The following is a 12,652-nucleotide window of genomic DNA, read 5'->3' on the forward strand; positions in this document are numbered from 1 at the left end:
AAAGAGAAGCAACCTGAGGACAGTTGACTGTTAAACAGGAAGGGACAAGAGGGAAACTTGGAGTCAAGTTTCCATTTTTCACACTATATAAAACCACCTCTCCGCAGCTGGCTCCATCCATCAGCAAGAGAAACCCCAGCTGGGGCAGGCCTGCAACAGGCCCTGGAGAATCCCTCAAATACCCTCTCTGGGATCCCTGCAAACTGCCAGGTATTGTAACATCTGCACGGGAATAATGAACAACTGGAGATTAGACCTCCTACTTTTGACACCTGTCATGCACAGGTCGTATTTTGATCACCAGTGGGTACTTTCTGCCGCTTTATCTATAGACACAATAGACAAAAGCCTACGCAATTACTATAAAAATCCGACTTTTAGGAAACAAGTTTTTAATATTGTTTAACATCCACCAAGAGTAAGTTGATGATGCCAAGTCACCTCTCCCCTACCATCAAATCTGCCCATCTCCTGAAATCTTTTTTACCCAATTATCTGACCTTCTACCCAAGAACTACTTTGTGTTTACCGTGGGGTTGCCCAGACTTGGCAAACAAAAATACAAGATATTTGGTTAAATGTGAATTTCAGAGAAACCATAAATAATTCCTAAATACATGTCCCATGTAATATTCACGACACGCTTCTAATAAAATTATTCACTGCTTCTCTGAGACTTAAATTCAACGGGGCAGCCTGGATTGTATCTGGAAACTCTAGTTTGACATTCTAGAGAAAACACTGAAGCCTGACAACAGCTGGAAGCAAACTCTGGGCTCCCCCAGCTGTCGCCTCATTCCACACAGAGGATGAGCTGAAGTGGTGCACTGGCCTTGCCACTCTGGGCAACAAGGACAGGCAGAGGGAGGCGGGAACAGTCTCCACCACACAGAAGTCAAGACCATTCTCCACTACTTACAGGGCTTACTGAAAATATCAACATAGAAAAAACGTGAACTTAAACACATAAGCCAGACACAAAGCAAGCGTTTTATACTTCTACTTATATGAGGTACAGAGATTCATAGAGACAGGAAGTAGAATGGTGGTTGCCAGGGGCGGAGGTGAAGGAAGATAATGACAAATTACTGCTTAATGGGAGTATGGAGTTTCAGTTTGATGAGAAAGTTCTGGAGATGGATGGTGGTAATGGTTGGGAGACTTATGTGTACTTACTGCTCCTGAACTGTACACTCGAATGGCCAAAGAACTAAATTTTATGTTATGTATGTTTTACAACTTTCTTTTAAATTAGCCAATTTTCTCCTCATTTCCACATTAGCTAGTAGTTTTTCCCTCCCTTCAGCCTAATTTATCTCTAACTTCATGGAGTAGGTATTGCTGCTAAGATTCTCACAGTGTGTGAGGAAATCACATCAGCAAGACACGGATGAAAATCAAGATTGGCGAGGGGGGGTGGGTGAGTCCTTATACCCAGCTGGCCCCATCCATCCGAGCCTCCCAAGGCCCCGCAGAGGCACCCCACCCCCCGCTGCACCTGCCCTGCTCCTGTGTTCTTAGGTCGCGTCATCTTCCTCCACTCAGCCTTCAATAGGCTCTAGAAACCTCCCAGGAACAGAACTCAAGAGAGTCAGGAAAGGTCATCTCCACGGCATCAGGGAGGCCATTGAGCCTGCGGAAGCGGAGCCCTAAGCCCCACGCCATCTCTGCAGTTGGCACACTTCTCTTTTCTGAAACAGTAACCAGGCCTTAGGGCTCTGAACTTGCCTTCAGGAAAGTGAAAAAGCCACATAATGGATGAAAGACAATGAAGGGAGAAAAACCAAGTTTGACTCCTTTGGGACTGAGAAAAGGTTCTTTCCCATCCACTCACACAGTGAGGTCACATACATATCCCTCCCACCACCCGACTCTAAAGGCTCCAGGCCAGAGGTCACTTCAAACACGTTCTGGTGTAAAGTTACAGGTCACTTGCCTTGCAAGGGCCAGACAAAACAAGATTTGGGGACTTCAGAAATGGCTCTGACATATACAGTTAAAAAAAATAAAACCCAGGCAGAGTCAAGGGCTAGAAAATATTTTCAAAGGCCACAAACCTGTGCAAGGGTCCACACGTTGTCTGGAGACAGCAGGGAGGCTCCCTCACTCAGTCCTAGTCAATCCCTGTGTCGGTCCTCAGGGCTGTGTAGACTCTCCCTCCCAGGAACCCATAAGCTTTTTTTTTTTTTTTTTTTTTTTTTGCAGGGGGATGGGTTGAGGGTGGAGGGGCTCACCATAAGTCCTTTAGGAATCCGGTTTCTTCTCAGCTCTTACTTGCCCAATCTGACCCTGACCTGGCCAGACACCTAAGCAGCCACAATGACCCCTCATTCCTCACACAAGACTCGGCAGGGCAGACAGAGGGACAAGGGGGTTGGTCTTTTTTTTTTTTTTTTTTTATAAATTTATTTATTTTACTTGGGGGCTAATTACTTTACAATATTGTAATAGTTTTTGCCATACATTGACAAGAATCAGCCATGGGTTTACATGTGTTCCCCTTCCCGAACCCCCCACCCACCTCCCTCCCCCTCCCATCCCTCTGGATCATCCCACTGCCCCGGCCCCGAGCCCTTGTCACATGCATCGAACATTGAATGGTGCTCTGTTTCACATATGACAATACACATGTCTCAATGCCATTCTCCCAGAACGTCCCACCCTCACCTTCTCCCTCAGAGTCCATAAAATTGTTCCATGCATCTGTGTCTCTCATTCTGTCCCGCATATAGGGTTATCGTTACCATCTTTCAGATTCCATATATATGCATTAGTATACTGTATTGTTGTTTTTCTTTCTGGCTTACTTCACTCTGTATAATGGGCTCCAGTTTCATCCATCTCAGTAGAACCGGTTCAAATGTATTTTTTTTAATGGCTGAGTAATATTCCATTGTGTATATGTACCACAGCTTCCTTATCCATTCATCTGCTGATGGACATCTAGGTTGCTTCCATGTCCTGGCTATTGTAAACAGTGCTGCGATGAACATTGGGGTACACGCGTCTCTTTCAATTCTGGTTTCCTCGGTGTATATGCCCAGCAGTGGGATTGCTGGGTCATATGGCAGTTCTATTCCCAGTTTTTTAAGGAATCTCCACACTGTTCTCCATAGTGGCTGTACTAGTTTGCATTCCCACCAACAGTGTAAGAGGGTTCCCTTTTCTCCACACCCTCTCCAGCATTTATTGCTTGTAGACTTTTGGACAGCAGCCATTCTGACTGGTGTGAAATGATACCTCATTGTGGTTTTGATTTGCATTTCTCTAATAATGAGTGATGTTGAGCATCTTTTCATGTGTTTGTTAGCCATCTGTATGTCTTCTTTGGAGAAATGTCTGTTTAGTTCTTTGGCCCATTTTTTGATTGGGTCATTTATTTTTCGGGAATTCAGCTGCAGAAGTTGCTTGTATATTTTTGAGATTAATTGTTTGTCTGTTGCTTCATTTGCTATTATTTTCTCCCATTCTGAAGGCTGTCTTTTCACCTTGTTTATAGTTTCCTTTGTTGTGCAAAAGCTTTTAATTTTAATTAGGTCCCATTTGTTTATTTTTGCTTTTATTTCCAATATTCTGGGAGGTGGGTCATGGAGGATCCTGCTGTGATTTATGTCGGCAGGGCAGACAGAGGGACAAGGGGGTTGGTCTTTAGCAGGGGTCCGCTTACCTCTCTGAGCCACAGAATCACAATGGGGATTCCCACGCCACGCCCACCCCATCCCCAGATTCCGCTCTCTGTCTAGTGCAGGGTCCAGGGATCACAAGGTTTGGCAAGTACCCCAAGCAATCCCAAAGGAAGGGGATCCTCATACCACACACAAAACAGAGGCCAGATTTAAGCTTTTAAAAAAATAAATGTTAGAGCAATTCAATGATACATGAGAATGCTCACAATATAATGTTTGGTGGGGAAAAGCTGAATAGCCAACTTCATAACCTGGAGGTCCAAGTTGAATATTTATATACATATTGAACTTGTTTCCAAGTTAACTAGTGGAGGTGATGGAATTTCAGGTGAGCTATTTCAAATCCTAAAAGATGATGCTGTTAAAGTGCTGCACTCAATATGCCAGCAAATTTGGAAAACTCAGCAGTGGCCACAGGACTGGAAAAGGTCAGTTTTCATTCCAATCCCAAAGAAAGGCAATGCCAAAGAATGTTCAACTACACAATTACACTACCACACAATTACACTCATCTCACACACTAGCAAAGTAATGCTCAAAATTCTCCAAGTGAGGTTTCAACAATATGTGAACCGTGAACTTCCAGATGTTCAAGCTGGATTTAGAAAAGGCAGAGGAACCAGAGATCAAATTGCCAACATCCATCAGATCATAGAAGAAGCAAGAAAGTTCCAGAAAAACAGCTACTTCTGCTTCATTGACTATGCTCAAGCTTTTGACTATGTGGATCAAAGCAAACTGTGAAAAATTCTTAAAGAGATGGGAATATCAGACCACTTTACCTGCCTCCTGAGAAATCTGTATGCAGGTCAAGAAGCAACAGTTAGATCCAGACAAGGAACAACAGACTGGTTCCAAATTGGGAAAGGAGTACATCAAGGCTGTATATGTCACCCTGCTTATTTCACTTATATGCAGAGTACATCATTAGAAATGCCCGGCTGGATGAAGCACAAGCTGGAATCAAGATTTCTGGGAGAAATATCAATAACCTCAGATATGCAGATGACACCACCCTTATGGCAGAAAGCGAAGAGGAACTAAAAGGCCTCTTGATAAAGGTGAAAGAGGAGAGTGAAAAAGCTGGCTTAAGGCTCAACATTCAAAAAATGAAGATCATGACATCCAGTCCCATCACTTCATGGCAAATAGATGGGGAAACAATGGAAACAGTGAGAGATTTTATTTTCTTGGGCTCCAAAATCACTGTAGATGATGACTGCAGCCATGAAATTTAAAGACACTTGCTCCTTGGAAGAAAAGTTAAGACAAACCCAGATAGCATATTAAAAAGCAGAGACATTACTTTACTGACAAAGGTCTGTATAGTCAAAGTTATGGTTTTTCCAGTAGTCATGTATGGATATGAGAGTTGGAGCATAAAGAAGGCTGAGCGCCAAAGAACTGATGCTTTTGAACTGTGGTGTTGAAGAAGATACTTGAGAGTCCCTTGGACTGCTAAGAGTCAAACCATTCAATCCTAAAGGAAATCAATCCTGAATAGTCACTGGAAGGACTGATGCTGAAGCTGAAGCTCCCATACTTTGGCCACCTGATGTGAAGAGTTGACTCATTAGAAAAGACCCTGATGCTGGGAACAATTGAGGCAGGAAGAGAAGGGGACGACAGAGGATGAGATGGTTGGATGGCATCAGCAACTCAATGGACATGAGTTTGAGCAAGCTCTGGGAGATGGTAAAGGACAGGGAAGCCTGGCATGCTGCAGTTCATGGGGTCACAGAGAATCGGACGTGACTGAGCAACTGAACGTACAGCTGCTGAATATACATACAGGCAATATGTATCGCTCAATACATATTGAACTTGTTTCCAAGTTAACTAAGGAATAAGACTTCCTTCTATAAACATGGTGATTTTCAGACACCATCAGCTTCTGAATCTGCCTGCTCACTCAGCCATGCTCATAATATTCCAATGCACCAGAGTGATGCCAGCTTCTGGTCCCCTCACCATCTGAAAACAGGATCTGCTATCAAAGGGAAGAGAGTGATTAGTGGGGAGAAGAGGGTTCCAGATCAGGGTCTTTTCTGATTCAGAGCTTAAGGGTGAGGACTCCAAAGACACGCTGAGAGATCAGCTGGGAAACTGGCGGGCCAGAGCAAAGATTTTGCAGGAAATGAAAGAAAACAACATTAGAAAAGTGAGTTGGGGTCCAGCTATATATGCAACCAGGGCCACTTGAGCAGCACTGGAGCCGCAACACACAATGAACTGTGTGCCAGAACTTGAGGACAAGGAATGCAAATTGTTTTACAACCAGGACAGGGAAGAAAAAGCAAGAAGGAAGGGGAAGGGGGATGGGGTAGGGGACAGTGAGTAAATCAGAAAATACAGACCAACAATCATCCAACGACACACCTTTGACTATGAATACGAAGTCTGGAAGCCCAGCCACCTTCCAACTTTCTCTTGTCTTCACTATGCATAGCTGTGGCAGAGGTTCTCTTTGTTTTTGAGGAGAACTTGGCACTCCAGGGCCAGTGGCTCAAAACACTTGAGTGGTCCTGATAGCAGCAACTGTGATTTCTCAACCCCCTTCCTTGTGCCAGCTCACCTGCCTTTCAAGCACCCACCTCAGCCCTGAGGCTCCAGTAGCAGAGAGAGGAGTGAAAGGGAAGATGCCAGCGTCAGGACCAAACTCTGGCACAGAGCATCCTTCAGAAACAAAGGATTCCCTTTATGCACAAGACTTTCACAGACTCCCTTCGTGAGAAACTACAATACCAGGCACCTCCACTTATCACCCACCAGCCACGTGGGCCTCCTCCTTTAAGAGCTGGTCTATCTCTAAGGCTTCTCTTGGGAAATTAAGCCACTTTACTTCAGGCTTTGAAAACTAATGCTCACTGACAAGTTATTTTTCCTACTGTCAAAGAATAATACTCAGAATTCAGTATTTTATATTAAAATTAGTTCTTTTTGCTATACATCAAAAGCCCATTCCCCCCTATAAATGGCAAAGCTGATATACCATACCAAGGGATGCAAAAAGCAGCAGCTAGTTGCCCTGCAAAATCACGCCAATAATACCCTCTCTCTGCCTGAAGAGAGAAAGAAGCCCCCAATGCAAATAAAGGAGAAGAAACTGGAAGAGAATGCACCATCTTAGTCATCTGTTAATAGGATAAGCTGCATTTTAACATTTTAAACTAGGTCAGAACTTGGGCTCAGATACTGGGCTTTCTTTTATTTATTATTTTTACTTTTTGGCTGTGCTGGGTCTTTGTTGTTGCACACAGGCTTTCTCTAGTTGTGGCGAGAAGGGCTGGTCTCTACTTGCGGTGAGCGGGCTTCTCATTACAGTGGCTTCTCTTGTAGAGCACGGGCCCTAGAGTGCAGGCTTCAGTAGTTGTGGTGCATGGGCTTAGGGACCTCGTGGCATGTGGGATCTTCCCGGATCAGGGATCAAACCCATGTCTCCTGCACTGGCAGGCAGATTCTTTACCAAGGAGCCACCAAGGAAGTCCCTGGTATTGGGCTTTCTTACTTTATATTTGGAGTAACAGATTGGTGAGTCTAGAGACTCTTTCCAAAATTGTGATGCCTAACAACCAAAGCTTATTTCTGATTTTTTGGATCTCAATCACAGAGCCTGCTGTGCTTAAAAAAATTTAAAAAAATAAAATTCTTTGATTAAAACTATTAGCTACACCATAAGATTAAAACATAAATGTCTTCTCCTCCAATGGATTTCAAGTGTTTCAGCCTTTAATCAGAAGCGGTCAACCTCTCACCTCATGGGTTTTAGACAAGAAACATGTGACTGCAAGGGCACTAGAGGGAAAAGCAGACACATAACAGAATCAACCAAATGAGGAGGAGAGGCCCCTTCCAGCCTGCCCACTTCAAGTCTCATTCTTCCCTCCCTGGATGGCTCTAATAAGATCATGCATTCTTATAACTACATTTGCAAATGACTGACTCAATTCAATAACTGCTACCTAATTATATCTAGACTTGGGATGTACTTGTTTGAGGGAAGCTATATGGAATTAGGGCCTTAACAACCGGGAACTCTGTTGTTCTTCACTGCTGTGAGCCTGTAGTCTACAGCACTGGTGTCTCCCCAGGCCTCCCCAGGGCAACTCTGGACTCAAAGGCTCCAATGGAATCTCATGAATATATAGGCTCAGTGGGCCCAACCAGAGACAGGCTTCCAAGTTCAACTCCTAAATCCACAGCCTTGGGGGTGGGCTGAAAGTACAGATACCTAGGCCCCTCCGGAGGACTCTCCACTAGTAACCTGGGGAGGGGCTGCCGCGGGTGACACTGCAGCTAGTCCCCGGGCCAGCCTCAGCAGTTCAACCCTGGCTCACTGTAGATAAGCAGCAGCCAAGTTCTAGATAAGTGCCAGCAGCCCCTCACAACAGCACATTAGCCAAGTATGAAGCTGCTGCTGCTGCTGCTAAGTCGCTTCAGTCGTGTCCGACTCTGTGCGACCCCATAGACGGCAGCCCACCAGGCTCCCCCGTCCCTGGGATTCTCCAGGCAGGAACACTGGAGTAGGCTGCCATATGAACCTAGAAACCAGCTTACTGTGGACCGATTAAGCTGGTATAAAAACAGAAAAGCACTGGAGTGAGTAGTGGTAGGAAGTCAGGTCCCCTAATACCTCAAGGGATTTGGAACTTGAGAGGGGTTAATTTTATCAAAGGAGCACTTCCAAGGATGACTGAGCCTTTGAAGAAAGGGGTTCGGGGTCCTGTGCCCTTCCAGTCACTTGTATTGCCAACTCAGTCACAGCTTTTTCCATGTATTTCCCTGGCCATCCTGCTTGAAGCCACCTCTCCCCACTTTAAACTCCTAATGTACATCACTCATACAACTTCCCAAATTGCATCCCACTCCATTAAAGGAAACAAAAGGTTTCTTGAACAATAAAGTCTGAGAAACCAAAGATTATGCAGCTGTGTATTCATTATGGAGATTATGATTCTGAGGTCTTTAATAAATTGTTCAATTTTATTTGACCTATTCTAAATGCAACTGACGTAGGAACCTGTTTGTCAAGGAAAATCTATTACTGACTTGCAGAACTGAAGATCTACAGAAGATGTAGGGAAATGCTGAGCTATCCCATTCACTCAACAACTCATTATGTCACATCTTATAATATGCTATTTAAGTGACTTGAATAGTTATTTAATCTTTTGTTATTTAGTTCTGTATGCATTTGGGTATTATCTTAAGTAGAACATTCATTTTAAGCTAAGATCATGTCTTACATGCCTTTGAGTTTCTAGCAGCCCCAAGTCTACCTGCTGTAGAGATACACTCAAATTCTTTAAAGTATTAGCTCTGACATTATAAAACACATGTGTCTTAGAATATATGATTTTTAAAACCTCAAATCATCGAGTTTCTATATACATATGGGCTTCCCTGGTGGCTCAGTCAGTAAAGACTCCACCTGCAATGCAAGAAACCCAGGTTGGATCCCTAGGTTGGGAAGCTACCCTCAAGGAGGAAATGGCAACCCACTCCAGTATTCTTATCTGGGAAATCTCATGGACAGAGGAGCCTAGAGGGCTACAGTCCATGGGGTCACAAGCATTGGATGTGACTACACCACCACACTACCACACACACACATATATATAAAAAGGGCTTCCCAGGTGGCTCAGTGGTAAAGAATCCGCCTGCCAATGCAAGAGACGCTGGCTCAATCCCTGGGTCAGGAAGATACCCTGGAGGAGGAAATGGCAACCCACTCCAGTATTCTCATCAGAGAAATCTCATAGACAGAGAAGCCTGGCAGACTACAGTCCACGGCATCACCACCTGCACGCATACACATATATATGTATGTATGTATACTAAAGTCCAGAGATGTAAAATGGACTGTCCAATGTCATAAAAAGTTAATCAAAGAACCATGACAAGAACCCAGGTCTTGCAACTCCTTAGTCTTCCCTCCGTAATTTAAGGAAGCCTTATCCTTTCAGGTTCCAGCTGGTTTTCCAGTAGGTAAAAGAATGAATTTCAGTGATTTGAATACCCTAGGGAGCATGACACAATCTTACCAAGTAAAGAACTAAAATGAAAAAAGATTCAAGTAATACCAGAGGTGCGGGGGCTTCTCTGGTGGTCTAGTGGTTGAGAATCCACCTTTCACTGCAACAAGTGCAGGTTTGATCCCTGGTCAAGGAACTAAGATCCCACATGCCACAAGGTACAGCCAAAACATTCAAAAAAAAAAAAGTATATGTGTCTTGTGCACACATGTACATGAGTGAATCTACTACTTCCTAAAGATGTCCAGTGATAAAACCGTGATACCTCTTATTCCTCCACTAGTCTCAAAGTGACATGGATTCAATCCTAGCAGATCTATATCAATCAGAACCACTTGGGGAGAAAGCAGGGGAGCGGTGTCATCTGCTAATACAGAAGCAAGACCTCCAAAAGCGCAGATCTCAGCATTTTCACAAAGCCCACAGGTGACGCCAGCCCACAGACACAGATGTGAACTACAGTTCTGGAGGTCTGGAGCCAACTGTCTCATTTGCAAGGGACTGCCCAACGGACATTTCAACAGATTTCACTCTACTCCTAAAGGTCAATTTCCTCCGACACAGACTCTCCAACCCCCTCTTACCCAAGCCTGCCATTCTCTCTCCTGTTCCAGAATCCCTCAGTGCTTGACTTGTACAGCTGACACTGAGCATTCTCCTGGTAACTCCAGGGCTATGAGACACAGTAACTGTGACTGTTAAAGCATACATTGTGGGACCTCCCTGGTGGTCCAGTGGTTAAGAATCTGCCTTCCAATGCAGGTGGACTTGGGTTCGACCCTTGGCTGGGGAACTAAGATCTCACATGCCACAGAGCAACTAAGCCTGCACCCTGTAAACAGAGAGAGCCTGTGCAGCCAAAAATATAAATAAATAAATGCAATTTCTCCCACATTTAGAAACAAAATAAAGCATACACTGTGCTTCTTTGTATTAAGACTTTAAGTTCCTCACAGGGGCTCAGAAGTTCTCAGTCCAGGCACAGACACTGCAGATGTCAGGCAATGCTGCACAAGCATTGTACTCTTTCTCCCCTTTCCAAGCCACTCCATAATGCATATTAGAAACCATACAAGGGAAAACGATCTTATTACAGGAATCACTTTGCTTCCTACTTTCCAGTAGGTCACCCAAAAGGATGGCGTCTTAACCAATAATCAGTAGCAAATCACTTCAACTCGGCTCACAATTGATTGTGACTCGCAGAAGTGAGTCAGGACACCGGGGTTAAGACCTGTTGACTGAGCTAGTCGCTAATATCCTTATGCTGGTGTTGGAAATGAAGACAAAGAAAAGAGGACTAAGCAATGATGGTTCTCTGCTGCTGCTGCTAAGTCGCTTCAGTCGTGTCCGACTCTGTGGACCCCATAGACGGCAGCCCATCAGGCTCCCCCGTCCCTGGGATTCTCCAGGCAAGAACACTGGAGTGGGGTGCCATTTCCTTCTCCAGTGCATGAAAGGGAAAAGTGAAAGTGAAGTCGCTCAGTCGTGCCTGACTCGTAGCGACCCCACGGACTGCAGCCTACCAGGCTCCTCAGTCCATGGGATTTTCCAGGCAAGAGTACTGGAGTGGGGTGCCATTGCCTTCTCCGATGGGTCTCTAGAAAGTAGAAATATCAATTTGTTCAAAATCTACTTTATTGCATTTGGATAAATTACTGAGAATGGGAATAGTCCTCACAAAGATGGTAAATCACCAAAGCTCCAAGACAATGGCCTTATAAAAATCTGAAGACTACTGTTAGGGAATTCCCTGGTAGTCCAGTGGTTAGGACTTGTTTCACTGCTAGAGCCCAGGTTCCATCCCTAGTCAGGGAACTAAGATCCTACAAGCCATGCAGCATGGCCCCAAAAAATGAATAAATAAAATTTTAAAATAAAAATAAAGACTACTATTACTATACTTCCTTTGTGGAACTTATCCCTTACCTTATAGACAAGAATCCCAACATCAAAACTTCCCTGGTGGTCCAATGGAAGACTCTGTGCTTCTAATGCAGGGGGTGCAGGTTCAGTCTCTGGTTGGGGAACTATGATCCCATATGCCTTGTGGCATGGTCAGAAAACAAAATAAAATTATAATAATAAATAAAAAGCACAGCATCCATGGGGCCAAGACCATCTGAAGGCTCGGTCCACATACAGTTTGTCACCTCTGTGGACAGAGCAAAGGTAACCAATGACCTCATGTTGGTAAAGACAAAGTCCATGTCTCAGAACCCCTCATCCTATCCTCTCACCAGCACCCAGAATTCCTAACCTCACTCACCTCCGTAACACTGCCCATCCCCACTGTTTTCCTCCTCCTTCTCTGGCCATACCATCCTAGTCTCCTTTGCAGATTCACCCTGCTCTATTACATCATGAACTGGGAAGGTTGCTCCCAGGCTTGTATCAGCAGGTACTCAAAGGTTTGCTGACTGAATGGTGAACTCTGTTTACACTGATGGATAAACTGCTGGGAACCAGACTCCCATGCTACAGGCACCCTTCAGAATGATCCCCAGTCTCTCCAACCAGCAAGGCAAACAGGAAAAACCAGAGTTTGCATTCACACCCTACTCTCTCCTCCTCCCAATGCTCCTTTATTTTTTCATTTCAGGTTTAGGAACTTGAGAGGATTTTGATTAGGTCTCTTTTGAGGTAGCTGGGAATAAAAATTGTTCAACAAGAAAACAACTCCTCTGTAACAGGTTTAATAAAGAGCTCCTTCCTAACTTAATGTATTTTCCTTTTGCCCAAGCTGTAACATTTTAAACAAAGAATGCATAACTTTTATCAGTAAAGGTCATTGTCCAACAGAAATTGCTGATGACGGTAAAACAAATAGTAGTTTTATATTAGAAAACAGTTAAGGCAACAGGAAGGGCATGTATGAAAAACAAACACTGTAGTAAGAAAAAATATTAGACAGCATCTATAAATCTGATC

General features: G+C 44.2%; 1 protein-coding gene and 1 long non-coding RNA gene across 12 annotated transcripts in view; one reads left to right on the forward strand and one right to left on the reverse strand.

The window, feature by feature from the left end:
• The window catches only part of TLN2 (talin 2), a 493,069-nt gene that overhangs the window by 424,972 nt on the left and 55,445 nt on the right, over positions 1-12,652 (reverse strand). The gene's annotated exons all lie outside the window — the stretch shown is intronic.
• Positions 2,177-7,805, forward strand: LOC145512861 (uncharacterized). Its single transcript, XR_014058866.1, has 2 exons — positions 2,177-2,373; positions 3,638-7,805. It is a non-coding gene; the product is annotated as an uncharacterized LOC145512861 (long non-coding RNA).

This window comes from Giraffa tippelskirchi, chromosome 7 (genome assembly GCF_054371585.1).
Source record: "Giraffa tippelskirchi isolate mGirTip1 chromosome 7, T2T-mGirTip1v1.2.pri, whole genome shotgun sequence".
Taxonomy (NCBI): domain Eukaryota; kingdom Metazoa; phylum Chordata; class Mammalia; order Artiodactyla; family Giraffidae; genus Giraffa; species Giraffa tippelskirchi.